Raw genomic sequence first — 16,667 nt, forward strand, 5'->3', positions numbered from 1 at the left:
TTCCTTCCTTCCAGTAAATGGCACTGCCTTATACTCAGTTGCTCAATCCCAAAACTAAGAGGTTGTCCTTGTTTTCTTTCTTTCCATCATCCTTCCATCCAAACCGTCCGCAAGTCCTGGTGGCTCTACCTTTAAGATATATAAAATTTGACTCTCCTGACCACTTATATGGCCACCATGGTTTCTAAGTTGAAGCTGTGAAATATCCTAACTGATCTCCTCGCTTCCAATCTTGCCCCCAAAGTCGATTCTCCCAGTGAGCTGGGTCAAGATACATATAAATTAGATCATGTCAGTTATCTTTTCATGAAACTCCAGTGATTTTTATATCACATATGGAATACAATCCAAATTCTTCACCTTGGCCTTCAGGATCTTACTTCTACCTACCTCTCTGGACACACCCACCGTACTCTTTCTCTTTCCCTCTGCTCCACCATATTGGCCTTAGGGCGTATAGACACGCCAGATTCGTTCCCACATCAAAGCCACTGTATTTGTGGTTCCCTCTGCCTGCAACTTTCTCCCCCAAAACCTTTCAATGACTCACTCACTCACTTTGTTCATTTCTTGGCCCAAATATTACCTCTTCAGAGAAGCATCTCAGACTACCCTCCTTAAAGCCAACCTGTCATTCATCATCCTCATTCCTTGCTCTGTTTTTCTTTAAAAGAGTCGTATTACCTGAAATTCCATTATACATGTATTTGTTGCCTCACTCACTGTCCACGTCTCCACTAGAATATAATTTTCAGGATATCAAAGACCTTGTCCATCTCATTCACTGTTCAATGCACAGCACATTGTAGACACTAAATAAACATTGTTGGATAAATGATTGATATTATTGGTAGAAATAATAATTGTGAAATGTTCTGAGCACTTTTACTTCTTTGCATTCGTATTAGACATGACCTTTTGGCTTAAATAAAGAAGGAAGCAAGAGAAGACATCAGCTTATGTTGGCATATAAATTTTATTTAAATTCTTTACCCACTATTTCCATCTCCTCCAGATTGAGATGGAATTTAAGGAGATGAAGGAGTAGAACTGTGTAATGTCATGATACATACTACATCGGTAGTTTTCTCTTCTTGTTTTCTCCTAGTATTGCCTATAAGCTGTCTGTATTCACATCGGAATTTGTAAGAACTCATCGATGCCTCCTATTACATAAAGACACATGAACTATGTATAAACAGATTTAATTTATTTGATTTGAACATTAAATGTCATTAATTTGTAGTGTGCAACTCATCCCAGTGACTGACATCTGTCTAAAGCAAGATTTCAAGATGTTTATTTGACTTTCATAACTCAGAGAGGGATTCTGGAATGGTATTTTGACATGTTCCCCCATAAAATTACCATTGGCTTTCATATAGAAGGATTATTTGGATGTAATGTCTAAGTTTTACTATCGATTATTCAAATAGGGGTACTCTCTGGGCCCAGGCCTATTTGGGGTACAAGATCAAGGGTAAAGAGAAGCCTTAGTGATATGGAGACATGCTGCAGAGCAAATGCCCCTTGTTCACCGGGTTTTGCCTCTTGTCACAGTAACAACGCTCAGTGATTGCCCTCCTTATTTCCTGGGTTGTTAGAGTTTGCTTGTTCTGTCACTTGTCCTATTGAATCAGCCTTCCATGAGGCTATGTGTTTGGCAGAGCCTTGCCTAAGGCTGAAGAATAAACCTACATTCTTCCACACTATTTCGAACAGCTTCTATTTCCCCATCCCCTTCTAAGATATCTGTGGCCATGTGACTTAGTTTGGGCAATGAAATATGAACATAGGTGATATATGTCACTTCTTGGTGGAAGCTTTAAGAGCCAGTGCACAATTTGACATGTTCCCTCCCTGTGCCAAGGTGATTGTAGAAGCACATGCTGAGAAGAAGCCTCCTTCAGCCAGGGGCCTCGTGTGACTCTGATGAGCAGAGGCCCCCGCTGACCCTTGCTGGAAATGTAGCATGAAAGAGACAGAGAAAGGGCGCCAGAAAAAATACTTTGACTATTTAAGCCACTGAAAGTTGGGCGATGTTTGTTTTCCCAGCATGATCTTGCCCATCCTGACCGCAATCACCCCCCGAGGGCTCAAGATTTGAAGGGCTGGCAGCTCTATAAGCTTTGACATTAACAATTCAGTCATGGGAGACTTCTTGACAAAACAGGGTCTGCGGAGAGGTGGGGGAAACAGGTGCTGAGACAGTCCTTATGAGAAACCCCTGCAGAGACTGAGTCATCTCTAGGACACTTCCAGAATTCTGCCTGGCCTCCACCCTCATCAGAAGCCAGGTCTCCAGCAAAATGTCTGTGTCTTTTCCTCCAGCTTTTTACAGCTCCAGCAAAGCAGGGGACTGGGACACCCACAATCAGGTTGGCTTCAGAGAACAGAAAAGAGGATTTGCAGAGTAGAAAAGGCCCGACTGGGCCCACCCAGGCCATGGGCTCTCAATGGCCCCACAGCCTCCCACACAGAGAGAATAGCACTCCTCAGTCTCGGTCACACAGTCAGACTCTGATGCTGAACAGACTTGCATCCATGTCCTGGTTCCTCTGGTTGTGTGGCTTTGGCAATTTATGCCACCTTGCTGAGCCTCAGTTTCTTCAGCTATGGAATGAGGACCTTAACAGTATATACCTCAAATAGGTTATGTGAGATTTTGTGAGATAATGAATACCAAGAGCCCCACACCGTCCCTGCAACATAGTAGTCTAACCGTATGGGACTGCCATTTTTACAGAGCAAAAATGGTCAGCTTTGGGCAGTTTCATGTGGTTCAATTTGTAAACGTCAGTTAATAGGAGCTGATTTCTCCCCTGAAAAAATTCTCATAATTCAGTAAGGGTTATTCATGGCTGTCATTTGTTCTTCCTCAGGCTTCACAAACCAGAGCATGTTCAGATGCTACCCCTTCATCTGGATTCTCCACTAAATACACTAGATGTCCTGGGTTATCCTTATGCAAGCTCTGTCACCGAGTCTGTGAATCACCTGGCCATAGGTGGCTTGCCTTGGCCACTGGTCTTGTCTCAAGACCAAACCAGCACCTGCCCATGGCCTTGCTTCCCTAGCCTCTGCCCCATGGGGTTAATGTCCCCAGACAGACTGAAATATGTTGTCCATACAGAACCAAAGAGCGGTCTCTGAAAGATTTGCTCTAAGAACCCTAAAATTTATTTTCTTCCCTGCCTGCAATACAGAAGTACATGGGAGAATCATAAGAGAGGAGATTCTAGTTTTTCTCTACTGGCTACTGGACAAACTAATGACATGGCTCCCTCCATTATTATTTCTCCCCACTTCCAGCCTCAAAGGTTACGATGAAGTATAATGAACACAGTGTAGTTGCGGGAAGCATTGGGCTGCTTCTTGCCTTCCTGCATTTGCCCCTGCTGTTCCCTCTACCATAATGCCTTTCTTCTCCTCTGCTTCCCACTTTCCCACATCTCAAGTCATGCTTTAAGATACGCTAAGACTATATGCTTCATGAAAGAAGGGACCTTGTCTGTCTTGTCCGTGGCTATACTCCTAAAAAGGTACTTGCATTCAATAGATATTGGTTGAATTCATGATTAAATAAATAAATGAATGAAAAGACCTAGTCTAGAATCAAGTGCTTCGGAAAGGTTGGCCTGACCATATGCCTCGCTGGTGGGGATGCCCTCCTATGTTCTCCTACGGCACCTCTGTACATCTCAATCTTTGCATTTACAATGAAAAATGGTGACAATATTCTAGTACTCAAAGCCAGAGACTATCGTTTTCATGTTCGAGATTCCCTGAGTGAAGACTCGGTGCCTGGATTGCAAGGTGCTCTATCAACGTGTCCCTGACTCTCTTCCTTTCCTTTCTCTTCCTCGCTCTTTGCGAAGAGCCCTGGCACCTCCAGCCCCAGGCTGGAGGAGTAGGATTCTCACCCGCTAACAGGAAAATGAGTTCAGCTCAGAGAACTACCTCAGAAGGGAGGGACTTGTGCTTTTCACAGTCCATGCAGAGGGCTGTGAATTCTTCACTTCTAAGCAAAATGGCAAAAGGGAAATATAGGTCTTCAGACAAGTGATTTATATCAGAAACGCATTTACCTGGCCTATTTTACTGAACAGAAAAACCTCAGGTTCACTTAGTGAAACTCAATCTGAATACTTCTATCCTTTATTTCCATACAGATTAGCTTCACGTGGCCTCGAGTATAAACACCACAGATTGGCTTGCAGGTCCTATGCGGGGAAAGAGGCGGTGCGGAAGGGAGATCATCGCTATTTTAAGTTTCTTCATGGTTCAGCAGCCGGCTGCTAAGAGTTCTGAAGGAGCAAACAAAATAAGAAAAGTTTATTGATTAGTTTACAAATAACTGTTGTATAAGAAAAGATACCGAATGGCAGGCTGGCTCACCGATGGCTGACTTCTCGCAGCCCCTTGCACTCCGTGGCCTTGGAAGCCAGCTTCAAGGAGGAAATAAAAGAAGCAAACGCATTGCCTGGATAAATAAGATTTGCACCAGGTTAAAAAAAATAAATAAACGGGACTCTATCTGTGGCTGATTTGGAAGTAAACCAGTGTATGCTTGCTCTTCATCTCTTCATGAAAAAATCTCCTCAGTCTGTTTTCCTCCTCTGGCCGACACAGTCAAGCTTGAGACACGGGACTCCATGGCACAGGTAAGCTTTGATAGGTCCCCCTCCAGTCACCAGTCATTCATTGGGCGGTTTTAGAAAAGGATCAAAAGTGTGGAATCCATGCTTATCCCTGGGCTTATATCTGAAGGATCCTGACCCAGAGAGGGAAAAGTCATTTCAGGGGCGGCTTTGGATCTGGAAAAGATAAATACAGAACATCACCAGGGTTTCAATCTTGCTCTGCTCTGCTTCGTCCTTGTGAGACCTTGGCACGTCATTGGCTTGTTGGGAGGAGTAACTAAAGTAAGGAGTACACAACTTGAGGACGAGGTAAACCCTTGAGCAATGCCTCAATCAGCAATTATGATGAGATTTCAGTGAAGTGAAACTTGTAGTGAGATATGGGGCATAGCTGGAGTGGTGGCTAAGATACAGGCCAGGCAGATAGAGAGGCACCTTCTAGGACCTGCCAAGGAGTTTGGTCCAGTGTCAACAGACTGGTATATCCGAAATGTGGAGGAAGTAGAATGCACCAGATTCTAAGTGGTACACTGACCAAGCACTAACTAACCCTGGACCACAAAGAGACAGTGACACCTTGGCACTGTTGATTATCAACATTTCTTGAGAATTTGCTAATTTCTCTTTTTACCAGACTTATAGAACCCCAGACACAGGGCCTAGGCAGTCAATTGTCTCTGGCTATAATATAATTTCACTTTTTTTTTGACATTGTCTTTATTTTTCCAGTGATTTTTTTCCATCATGTTGGTGATAAATACATTCATTTTAAAAGAAGTCTTTGTAAGTTTTAAAAAGCGAACTGCCTTAGGCACTCTCATACATTGCTGGTGGGAATGTGAATTGGTACAACCCTTGTGTAGGGTAATTTGACAATATTTAACAAAATAACATACGCATTTAGCTTTTGACCTAGCAATTCCACTTCTAGGAATTTACCCTGAAGGTATATCTCCAATGATAAGAAAATACATGTACACACCTTTATTCATTGTAGCATTCTTTGCAATTGGAAACAACTTAAATGCCCATACATAGAAGATGGTTGAATCAATTCTGATATATCCATACACAGTAGAGTACAATATCATAGTAAAAAATAGTGAGGATGAGTTCTATTGACTGATAGGGGGTGATTTCCAGAAATTATTGTTAAGTGAAAAAAAATCAAAGTACAAAGAGTATCTACAATATGCTACCTTTTGCATAAGAAGGAAAGAAAAGGAGAAGATGTACATGTGTCTCCTTATTTACGCAAAAAGAAATACAGGAAGGATAAATCAGAAACTCACGAGCTTGGTAATCTTCAGGGGTAGGTGGACAAGGATCAGAAAGAGAACAGAAAGGTTGGAGGGGTGGGATCAGGGATGGGGGATACTTCTCTGAGGACATCCTTTTGTAGAGTAGTAACATTTGAAAGCATGTTAACGTTTCACATAAAAACAAAATCTACAAGGATGAGGGAAAAACTCTAAAACAGAATACAAATAGCAATAAATGAACTAACTTTATTTTGAATGAGTAACATGATCATACCAAAGGGAGGAAAAGGAATGAGCCCAAAAAACTTAAACACAGTATTCTGATGATATCCCTCAGACCAAAGACAAAATAGCTGTACGCAAATATTGAAATCTATTTAGTAGGTTTGTTCTTCACAGTAATGTGAATTAGCAATTCTGACCACTCTCTGTGTATCCCAGCCTTGATGAAATAAGTAAATATATTGTGGGTAAGGGGATCATGCTCCTCATGATCAGAGAAGGAAGAAATAAATGTCAAAAGGGGTCAGACTAGAATGAATGTTGTGTGTTGGATTAGAATTCAAGGAATTGGTGTGCACTCATGATTTATGATATAGATAAATAGAGATAAATAATTAGATATAGATGTCTATGGGTTTATAGGTGTGTATACATATATATACATACATACAGGCGTCATACATATATTTTGTAGCTCTGTTCACTGAGACAGGCTAGAAGCGATGACATCCCCATAACAATGAGCTACTTGTCATCCAGATCTTAGTTTCCAAATTTCATTATCCTCTAAAAGAACCCAAGGCTCCTTGGAGAAATTGCTGATTCCAGAGCTGCAACTAGGAAAGTCTAATATGAGCCTGGAATACTTCGTCCTAATTTTAATAGTTTATCCTAATTTTGATAGTTGTGTTTTGGTTATGTGAGAATGTCCTTCATTTTAAGGAACGCATACTCACGTCTACAATGTATTCTCCCAAGAGTTCAGAAAATAAATTATGTCTATACACATGTATGTGTGTGTGTATATATATATACATGTATACATATATACACACATACATGCACATATGTATAAAAGGTTCAGAAAGAAATTTTATATATATAAAATTTTTCTTTCCTTATATATGAAAGAGAATAATAAAGCAAATGCGGTAAAATGTTAACATCCAGAGAATCTGCATGAAATGTATATAAGAATTCCTGCAACTTGTTTGTAACTATTTCAAAATAACAAGTTAAAAAAAAAGTGAGCTAATTAAGTAAGTAGAGCAAAAATCACAACAGTAGCAATAACATGACCAAAGTTTGGGAAAGACCATGGTTGATGATAGAGACCTAGTAAAGGGCCCGTGATCCACGTGGACGGGAACGCTGCAGTGAGGTATCAGATCCCCATCCGCAACTCCCTACTCCAACCCGTAATCAAAGAACCTAGTGCAGCTCCAGGAGTCATCTGAACATCAGCAAAAAGCAGTGAGATCCCAGACTTCTGGTCAAAAGTGGTGGCCTCATGCTTCTTGGTTGGGAGGGGAGAGGATGGACAGGTGGTGTTTGAAGTCCTCTGCTAGAGGCAGTAGTTACGTGGGAATGTTCCAGCCAGAAGGCTAATCAGAGCATGCTTTTGAGGCAGTAGTTACGTGGGAATGTTCCAGCATGAAAACAAGGCTCTGCAGCCCAAAGCCAGACACTGGCTCCAGGGGATCACAGGCAAACTCTAATTTGAGTCGATTAGCACCACGAGGCAGCCAGGATCAGGGCGCTTCGAGCAGATGACACTGATACAAGGAGGGAGGTGTTTCCTGTAGGAGAAGGAATGGCCTCCTGCATTCACAGATGCTGTGTATTTCCTGATGTGTTCACAGACACAGGGATTTGTCCTGTGCATGTCAGCAGAGGAAAGCTGTGCTGTTTGAAGGAAGAGACCATCATGCAGCGGGATGTCAGAAAGTCCTGATTTCTAATCCTAACTCTTCTACTTACTGGATTTTCCCTCCTTCCTGAACCTCTGTTTATTCATCTGTAAATTGGTGATTTAAAAAAAAATTCCTGCTTCACAGGGTTGCTTTGAAGATTCAAGTTCATTTATTCATTCTTTAAATATTTCTTGAATGCTCACTATATGCCAGACCCATTCTGGAGAATATGATGTCACCCAGACCAGAGCCATCCCTCCATGAGGCTTATATTCTAGGGCCATGTTCAAAGGTTTGATGAGAGAAAGACCAGAAAAGTTAGGTGGCTGGAACCCAATGAATAGAGGGGAGAGCTGGTGAGGAGAGTGGAGGTGGCAGGGGCTCCAGGCTTGAAGAGTAAGGTGGGAAGTTTGCATTTTATTTAAGAGCAACGACAACCTGTTGGAAGGCTCTAAGCAAGGGAAAAGCATGCTCTGATTAGCCTTCCGGCTGCTGTGCACAGAAAGAAGTATGGGGAGGAGGCAGAGGGAAACAGAGATACCAATAAGGAGAATTACAGTAGTTCCAACAGGAAATAATAGCTTGGGCTGGGTGGTAACAATGAAACCTTCAGGAAACGCTTCCTTAAAGACCCAGAGACTAAGTATTTTAGGCAAAATCAAGGCCGAAAGGCAGACTGGAGATTGACAGATACATATTTATGTAAGCATTTAAAACCATTGTGTCAAAAATAAATAAATAAAAGTCATTCTTAGCTCAAGGGCCATTAAAACAAAACAAAACCAAAACCAGGCAGCTGGCTGGATTTGGACCACGGGCTGCAGTTTGTCCAGCCCTGGTTAGGGGACCACAGGAGAAGAGACGGGCCTTTGTAAAATGGATATGGCAATCGTGTGCATAGTGGATCAGGGCTGGGAAAGAACTTCATGCCTCGTGATTAGTGGCGAGTGTGTTTCAAAGTCCCTGCTGCTTAGCCATCAGAGGATTAACCAGACTCATGGATTAGGATGTAGGTATCTGGTTCAGCTCATGTTCTTCTTTTCATAAAATGGATTTCGAGAGATTACGTGGTGGGTGGAGGACTCTCTCTTTTACACTTCTGGGTATGGGGCCACAGCCCTCTTGACATTCAGGTAGATTTGGAGTTCCACATCTGTGTTTGGAGTGGAACTGCCAGGGAACTTGCCCTTTGGCCATGACTTAGATATTCCATGGCCCAGAAAAACCCAGTTCATTGATGTCTATTGAAGGAGTGAGGGAAAGGATGAAAAGAGTGGGTACCAATTCAGTTGCCACCTGATTTATTTACTGTGACGTCGAAAGACCTGTGACTACTATAAGTAAAAGCTGGCACCTGGCTCAGCCAGCAATAGGGAAATCAATGGGGAGTTCTCTACACAGAAATATCTAATCCATAAGGATTAATATAGCATGTAATCCACACCCATATAGTCTTCTTCTAACATACACTGGACTAAAGCTATAAATTGGCTAACTTCTGTTTGCTGATCACCATTAGCACATAAATATAAAGGAGACTATGATGCTGAATAAGACTGGAATGAATACAAAACACTAGATACTACTGCTAGAGTCCCATTTCTTCAAGTTTAATCTTACAGTTTACTGCATATTATACTCCATCATATCATATCATATATGTTGTATACACTATATACTGCTTTTATATTACATATTCATATATGCTATCTACAAACATATATTCATTAATTTATAATATGATAATTTACATTTATATATACATTTATATTATAAAAGAGTTAACCATAGAAAGTTTTGAAAATTTGCTGGAGATGGTAAATCTTCACTGAATGCTGATAACTACTAGTAACTTTTTAATGTTTCCTTCTAGTCCTTTACATTTTGATTTTTTTTTTTTCCAGAGTGGAGCACACTTTTGTTGTTTGATCCTAAGGCTTAAAAAAAAAATCCTGTTTTCTGCTTTATTATTTACCCAGTGTTTTAGCAATAGCATTTTCTATGGTGTTGAGGACTTTTCAAAAGCCTTTTAGACCAAACCAAACTGCAAAGTTGGACTTTCAATATTCCCTTATTATATGTAATAATTTAGTGAACACTTTTCTCTTCATAAATATCTTTGTAGTTTCAGATTGTGTCTTTAGCATAAACCTAGAGGGTCATGTGTCACATCTAAGGCCAACTTGCCACCAGAAATCTACTGATTTTCTACCGCCAATGGGACCGTTGGTGTCCCTCCCTCTCTACTTTCACAACCCCGAATATTCGTAAGTCAAAGGAAGAACTTTGTTAACTTAATCGGTGTAAAAGCTTTATTCCCTTGTTTGCTAAATAAATGTATTTCCTTTACTGAGTTGCTTTTTAATCTAACTCCACATTTTTTTTACATGGCAGTCAAGAAGGAGTTATTGCTTTTTTATATCCCATGTCTTTGGGTGCTAATTAATTTCTATCTCTTTAAGTTCAAGTAAGTTATCTACAGCTTGTCTCTTGTTCTGAAAAGTAATTTATCTGTCTGTTTCAAATCACAACCACATCAATAATGAGGATGATGATGGTGATGTTGTCCTTGGGCAGATATGAAAGAAGGAAAGTGTGAGAAGTGGGGCCAAATTGTTTCAGTGATTCCAGGACGTGTCTCTGGGCATGTCTCCCTCTGACACCCCACTCCCCAGTCTGTGGGGACAGATTTGGGCTTGTGTGGCATTTGAATGCTCTTGATCTCCCTTATGTAATAAGTGTGACTCATGTTACAGTATGAGTCACCCAATCCCGCGCCTAGGGCACCTCCGCTGGCCCTAGAGCTTCCCACCTGCCTTGATCCCTGTCTGGATAGAGATGGCATGACTCAGCACAGGGAAAGGGTGGTTCTCTCTGTCTGACCCATGTCCTCAGCTCCAGGAAGCTTCGGGTTTGTGGCACGGCAGCTGAGAGGAAGGCCAAGCTACCCACGTCAGCAGTGCCCCTCCGAGGGAGCCCCACACAGGAAGGGACAGCCCTGAGGCCAGCCAGCCTCCACCACTAGCTACCAGGTGTGGAGAGGAAACACAAGGGCACAGTGTCTATTTGGATCTCTAGTGAGTTTTTCTTTCTTTCCTCATAGCCTCCTGGGCAGTCAGAAGGACACAGATAATAATAATAACTGTTAATATTTTTTGAGCACTTACCATTTACCAACCATTGTACAAGGTGCTTTACCACTGTTGACACATTTAATCCTCACGACAAGACCACAAAGTAACTACTAGCATTGTGCCCATTTGACAGATGTGGAAACTAAGGCCCAGTGGGAGTGAGTGATTTGCTCCAGTCCACACAGCTGGGTGAGAGGCAGATCTAGAATTTGAATCCAGTCTCCAGAGCTTTCTCTCTTAAGCACTAGACCAGTCTTCACAACCTGTAAAGTGCACATGAATCACAAGGGGATCTTGTTAAAATGAAGACTCTGATTCAGTAGGTCTGGGGTGGGGCCTGAGACTCTGCATTTCTAACAAGCTCCCAGGTGAGGCAGATGCTGCTGGTCCCCAGACTAATTTTGAGTAACAAGGCTTTATATTATAGTATTTTAACTATGCTTTGGGCTATCCTTTAGCTGGAAAATATTTTTTCACTCATCCCTTCGTTTGTTTATCCATTCAACATCCATCTATACATTCAGCCAACATCCACTGAATCCTAACCATGAGTCAAGCCCTGAGAATATAAAGATGGACATGTCTCCACCACAAACATAGAGAAAATCAGTTCAACAAAGAGACAAACCACCCCCCCCCCAACACACACACACATAATTATAATAGAACAAGATAGGGTCTAAAACAGAATGATGTTCTGCAGCATAGCATGTAAAAGAAGAGGTGACTTTCACAGTGAGTCAGGGAAAGCACCCCAAAACATGGTGTGAGGAAGCCCAGGTAAGACTAGCCAGGTGTGATGTGTTCGTGGGCTGGAGAGGTCCTGTGTTCCAAGGAAGACAAGCCGTTCTCTGAATTTCCAGCCCAGCATGAGTGGTGAGTAGAAAGGAAGAAGAGACTCAAAGGATCTTCTCTTTGCTAGACACCATTCCCTCCCCATCCCTCTACCCCCTGGCTAGTTTTGTGTCTTTGTTTATCCCACTCCTTCCCCAAGACTGTTCTCGCCCAAATCCCAACAACTGGTCACTTAAAGTTCCAGTCCAAATGCCGGTCCTCCGTGTTTTCCTGCATCCTCCTGCCTTTCATGTATACGAGAAGGAACTCTTCTCCACAGTAACGTATTTAGCTCTTATTCTGTGCCAGACACCTTGTTAAGACCTTTGCATACAATGAGTTACTTAATCTTCCAAATAACTCTGAAAATCACAATACTTATTTTATTTTGTAAATGAGGAACCTGAGGCACCCAGAAGTTAAGTAACTTCTAGAAGGCCATCTAGCTCCAAAGTAAAATAGCTGGATTAGATTCTTAACTGCTAGGCAGTAGGGCCCCATAGCTGCTAAACCTCTCCATCACCGTTCTCCTGATTCACCTTCTTGAATATGAGATGGCTTCACTAATTCCTAACTCGGTTGTGAGAGCCTTGTAGACAATACCCTGGGAAGAAAGAGCAGGTTTGTGCAGTAGGAGCTTTGGGACCAGGGAAATAAGAGCAGAGGACTAGGCTGGAACGGTAGGTGGGGTCAGGAAAGAAGCAAAGATTCACAAGTTTATTCTGACTGCACTTGAGGCCTCCCCAAGAAACGGCCTAATGGACCCAACACTGCGGCCTTGAGAGGTGCTAAAGAATTTGTCATCAAAATGGCTCATAAACAGAGACTATCTGACATGTGTTGCAAGGTGAAGTGACTGGAAGGACCCCGAATGCGTTCCAGGGCAGGTCTGGTCTCCTTCTGGCCAGGCGTTACCAGAGGGGACCCCTCCGTGAGTGAAAGAACCTAAAGCCGTGGGTCATTTGTTCCACCGTCAACACTGCAGAGTCCTGCCTCCCCGAGGCTCAGAAGGAACCGCCAAAACTATCTTGCATATCTGAGGGCAACAAATCATAGTACACGTGCTCTAGCACAATGTTTCTCAAAATGCTGTCCCTGAACACGCAGCACCAACATCACCTGGGACTTCATTAAAATGCAAACTACTGGGCCGGCCCCAGACCCACTGAATCAGAAACTCGGGCTGAGCCTCAGCTGGATGTATTCTAACAAGCCCTCCAGGGGATTCTGACATTCGTTCAGGTCTCAGAACCACTGTTCTATTAAGTAAGCATGGCCGTGGTGTCAGTCACCTGAGGTCGCCACTTAGTAGCCGTTACCTTGCTTCTAGCCACTCAGGCTTTCTAAGCCTCAGTTTCCTCATCCATACAAAGGAATAATACATAATAGTAATCTCAGGGTTGCCAGGGATTAACTGAAGTAGCCCAGGTAAAGCATGATGTTTTGCACATGGCAAACAGCGGGGGACGGTGAGTCCTGATCTCAGGGGCAGTGGTTTTATAACATGGTGGAGGGCTTGCAAGGATGCTTACATGTGCCTTTATGGACGTGGCAGTTTGGAAAACTCACTGAGGCTCTGTCGCTCCTCTAATAGCTTGTAAATGCTCCTTCAAACTCTTTTGAAAATCACTGTCTTAACAGTAATAAATACAATGGGTGCTGAATTGTATTTTTTTTAAAGGATATTAGGCAAGACACGGTAATATGCAATATACCAGCCTTTGTAAGGGATTGGGAGCACGGCACAACCAGGGGTAAAAAGGGTGTAGATGGGTCTTTGCATAATGGTCAGTAAATTCCGATTTTTATTCTGTAGGGGGTGAGTATATGTTTTCCATGACTGTGATTTTCTTTACTTGCCTAATTTTTGTATTTGGAAATATCCAAATACTCTGACACAGAATAGTATAACGGGCCAAGATGTACCCATCACCCGGCTTTAACAAATATCAACATATGGCACATCTCCTCTCCCTACAAGAACCCCCTGCTGGATTATTTTAAGGCAAATTTTAGGTACTCATCATTTAATCTCTAAATCTTTATGAGAAATCTCTAATAGATAAGGACTTTATATCTTAAAACATAACCACATACTATTACTTTATACTTTCGGTGTACCATGATATTCTGGTCCAAAAGGTTGAGGGTCTTTTTTTTGGAAAACAGAGAGGCTTGAGGTAGAAAGACTGACAGGAAGTAAGATAGGATAAGGACCTGAGGATGGGTCCCCTCACAGGCAGAAGTGAAGGAAACTTCTCTAAGCACTCTCTGTGGTTGAAGGGACAACTCATTTCACCCAGGCCATCCACTCACGTTTATGACACACAGTCCAGAGTAGCCCTGGGGAGGCTCTGCCTGCAGCAATAGCTGACTAACCTGTAGTAAACAAACCTCTCACTGAAAATGACTAGGAAACCTAAATACCATTAAAGAGCTATCCAGGCAGCCAACACAATAAGGGACAAGATCTGAAGTGAAGAAAAACTCATTGAAGCTAGCACAACACTCTACGCAGCATTTTACTTTGGGGCATTTATCTTTGTGAGAACACTGGGAAGAGAGAGTGAGAAACCAAGTAGTGATAGACTGTGAGAAGTGAAGAAGATGAACAGTTTCTGACAATCTTATGGGGTGAGAGAGACAGAAACTGAAGTTTAGGCTTCTAAGGTAGCCAAGACTTGAGGGGCCAAAATCTTGCAAAGGGAAGCAGAGAGGGAAAAGCCTAAAGGTTTGAGCTATTTATCCCCAGGAGGCATTCACCAATTCATAAGCTACATAGGCCAAGAAAGGTCAAGGAGAAAGACAGACAGTAGACTGAAGAGACGAACAGAGCTTTCAGGTGTCTCATGGTCCGGAGGAGATAAAATTTGGAGTTCAGTTTCCAAAAAGAAGCTGAGCAGAGGTCAACTCTATCAGGACTCTGAGAAAGCTACACTCCAGATGCAGGGCAAGGGGGAAACGGACCAGATCATGCCAAGCCTGAATTCCAGGTTTGAAACAGCTCGATCCTACTCTAACTGCCTACCAGAAGATGAAGTCTCATCTAGACCTTCCAGAAGTTTTCATATGCAATGTCTATGTCCAGTGCCCAATAAGAAATTATCAGGGCTAACAAGCAAAAGCACTAAACAATGAGCAAAAAAGACTACAAAAAGAACTGAATAAAGACGATGGAAACACTGAAGTTATCAGACACAGATTTTAAAATAATCATGACAAGATAGAAAATTTCCCAAGTGAACAGAAATGTATAAAAAGAATAATATGGAAATTCTAGAGCTAAAAAATACAATTGCTGAAATTAAGAACTCAGTAGATGAGTTTATCAGCAGTTTAAACACAGAGGAAGAAGGTGACTAGAAGAAACTGGAAGTGAGAGAAACTATCTAGACTGAAGTATGGAGAGTATAAAGGATGAAAAATACATAGAAAAGTGTAAGAGATCCATGAAGTATGGGGAATAGGTTTAATGTACGTGTAATTGGAAACCAAAATGGAAGGGAGAGAGAGAAAGATGCAAAAGAAATATAGGAAGAGACGATTATGAAGAATTTTCCAAAAGTGGTGAAAGACTTCAAGCCACGATATAAAAAAAATCACAGGGGCCGGCCCAGTGGCGTAGTGGTTAAGTTCACGTGCTCCACTTTGGTGTCTGGGAGTTTGTGGGTTCAGATCCCAGGCACAGACCTACACACTGCTCATCAAGCCATGCTGTGGTGGCATCCCACATACAAAATAGAGGAAGATGGGAACAGATGTTGTCTCAGGGACAATCTTCCTCACCAAAAAAAAAAAAAAATCACAAACTCAAGGAAGATAAACACAAAAAAACCACAACTAGGCGTATCATAGTAAAACTACTAAAAAGCCACTGATAAAGAGACCTCAACAAAATACTAGCAAATTAAATCCAGCAGCATATTAAAAGGATTATACACCATGACCAAGTGGGATTTATCCCAAGTATGCAAGGTTGGTTTAATACTGAAAATCAATCAATGTAATACACCAACTTAATAGAATGAAGAAAAAAAAATGATCATCTCAGTTGGTACAGAAAATCATTTGACAAAATCCCACACCCATTCATTATAAAACAGTCAACAAACTGAGAATAGAAGTGAATTTCCTCAACCTGGTAAGGGCATCAATGGAAAACCTGCAGCTAGCATCATACTTAACAGTGAAAGACTGAAAGCTTTCCCTCTAAGATCAGGAAAAAGACATGGATGTCTGCTCTCACCACTTATGTTCAGCGTTGTACTGGAAGTTCTAACCAGGGCAATTAGGCTAGAAAAAAATAATAAAAGCCATCCGGTTTGGAAAGGAAGAAGTAAAACTATCTCTATTTGCAGATGACATTATCTTATATATAGAAAATCCTAAGGAAACCACAAAAAACTATTAGAGTGAATAAAAGAATTCAGCAAAGTTGCAGGATACAAAATCAACATAAAAAATCAGTGTACTCTTAAATACTAGCCATGAGCAATGCAAAAATGAAATTAATAAAACAGTTCCATTCATAATATCACCAAAGATAAAGAGAAAATCGTAAAAACTTGCAGAGCAAAAGAGACAGTATCTTCAAAGAGCAACAATAGGTATCATAGCCGACTCCTCAGCTGAAAAGATGGAATCCAAAAGACTGTAAGGACACCATTAAAAAATAGCAAGAAGGGGCCGGCCCGGTGGCACAAGCGGTTAAGTGCACGCGCTCCGCTGCGGCGGCCCTGGGTTCGCCAGTTCGGATCCTGGGCGCGCACCGACGCACTGCTTGGCAAGCCGTGCTATGGCAGCGTCCCATATAAAGTGGAGGAAGATGGGCATGGATGTTAGCCCAGGGCCAGTCTTCCTCAGCAAAAAGAGGAGGAT

The sequence above is a fragment of the Diceros bicornis genome, chromosome 32 (assembly GCF_020826845.1).
Source record: "Diceros bicornis minor isolate mBicDic1 chromosome 32, mDicBic1.mat.cur, whole genome shotgun sequence".
Taxonomy (NCBI): Eukaryota; Metazoa; Chordata; class Mammalia; order Perissodactyla; family Rhinocerotidae; genus Diceros; species Diceros bicornis.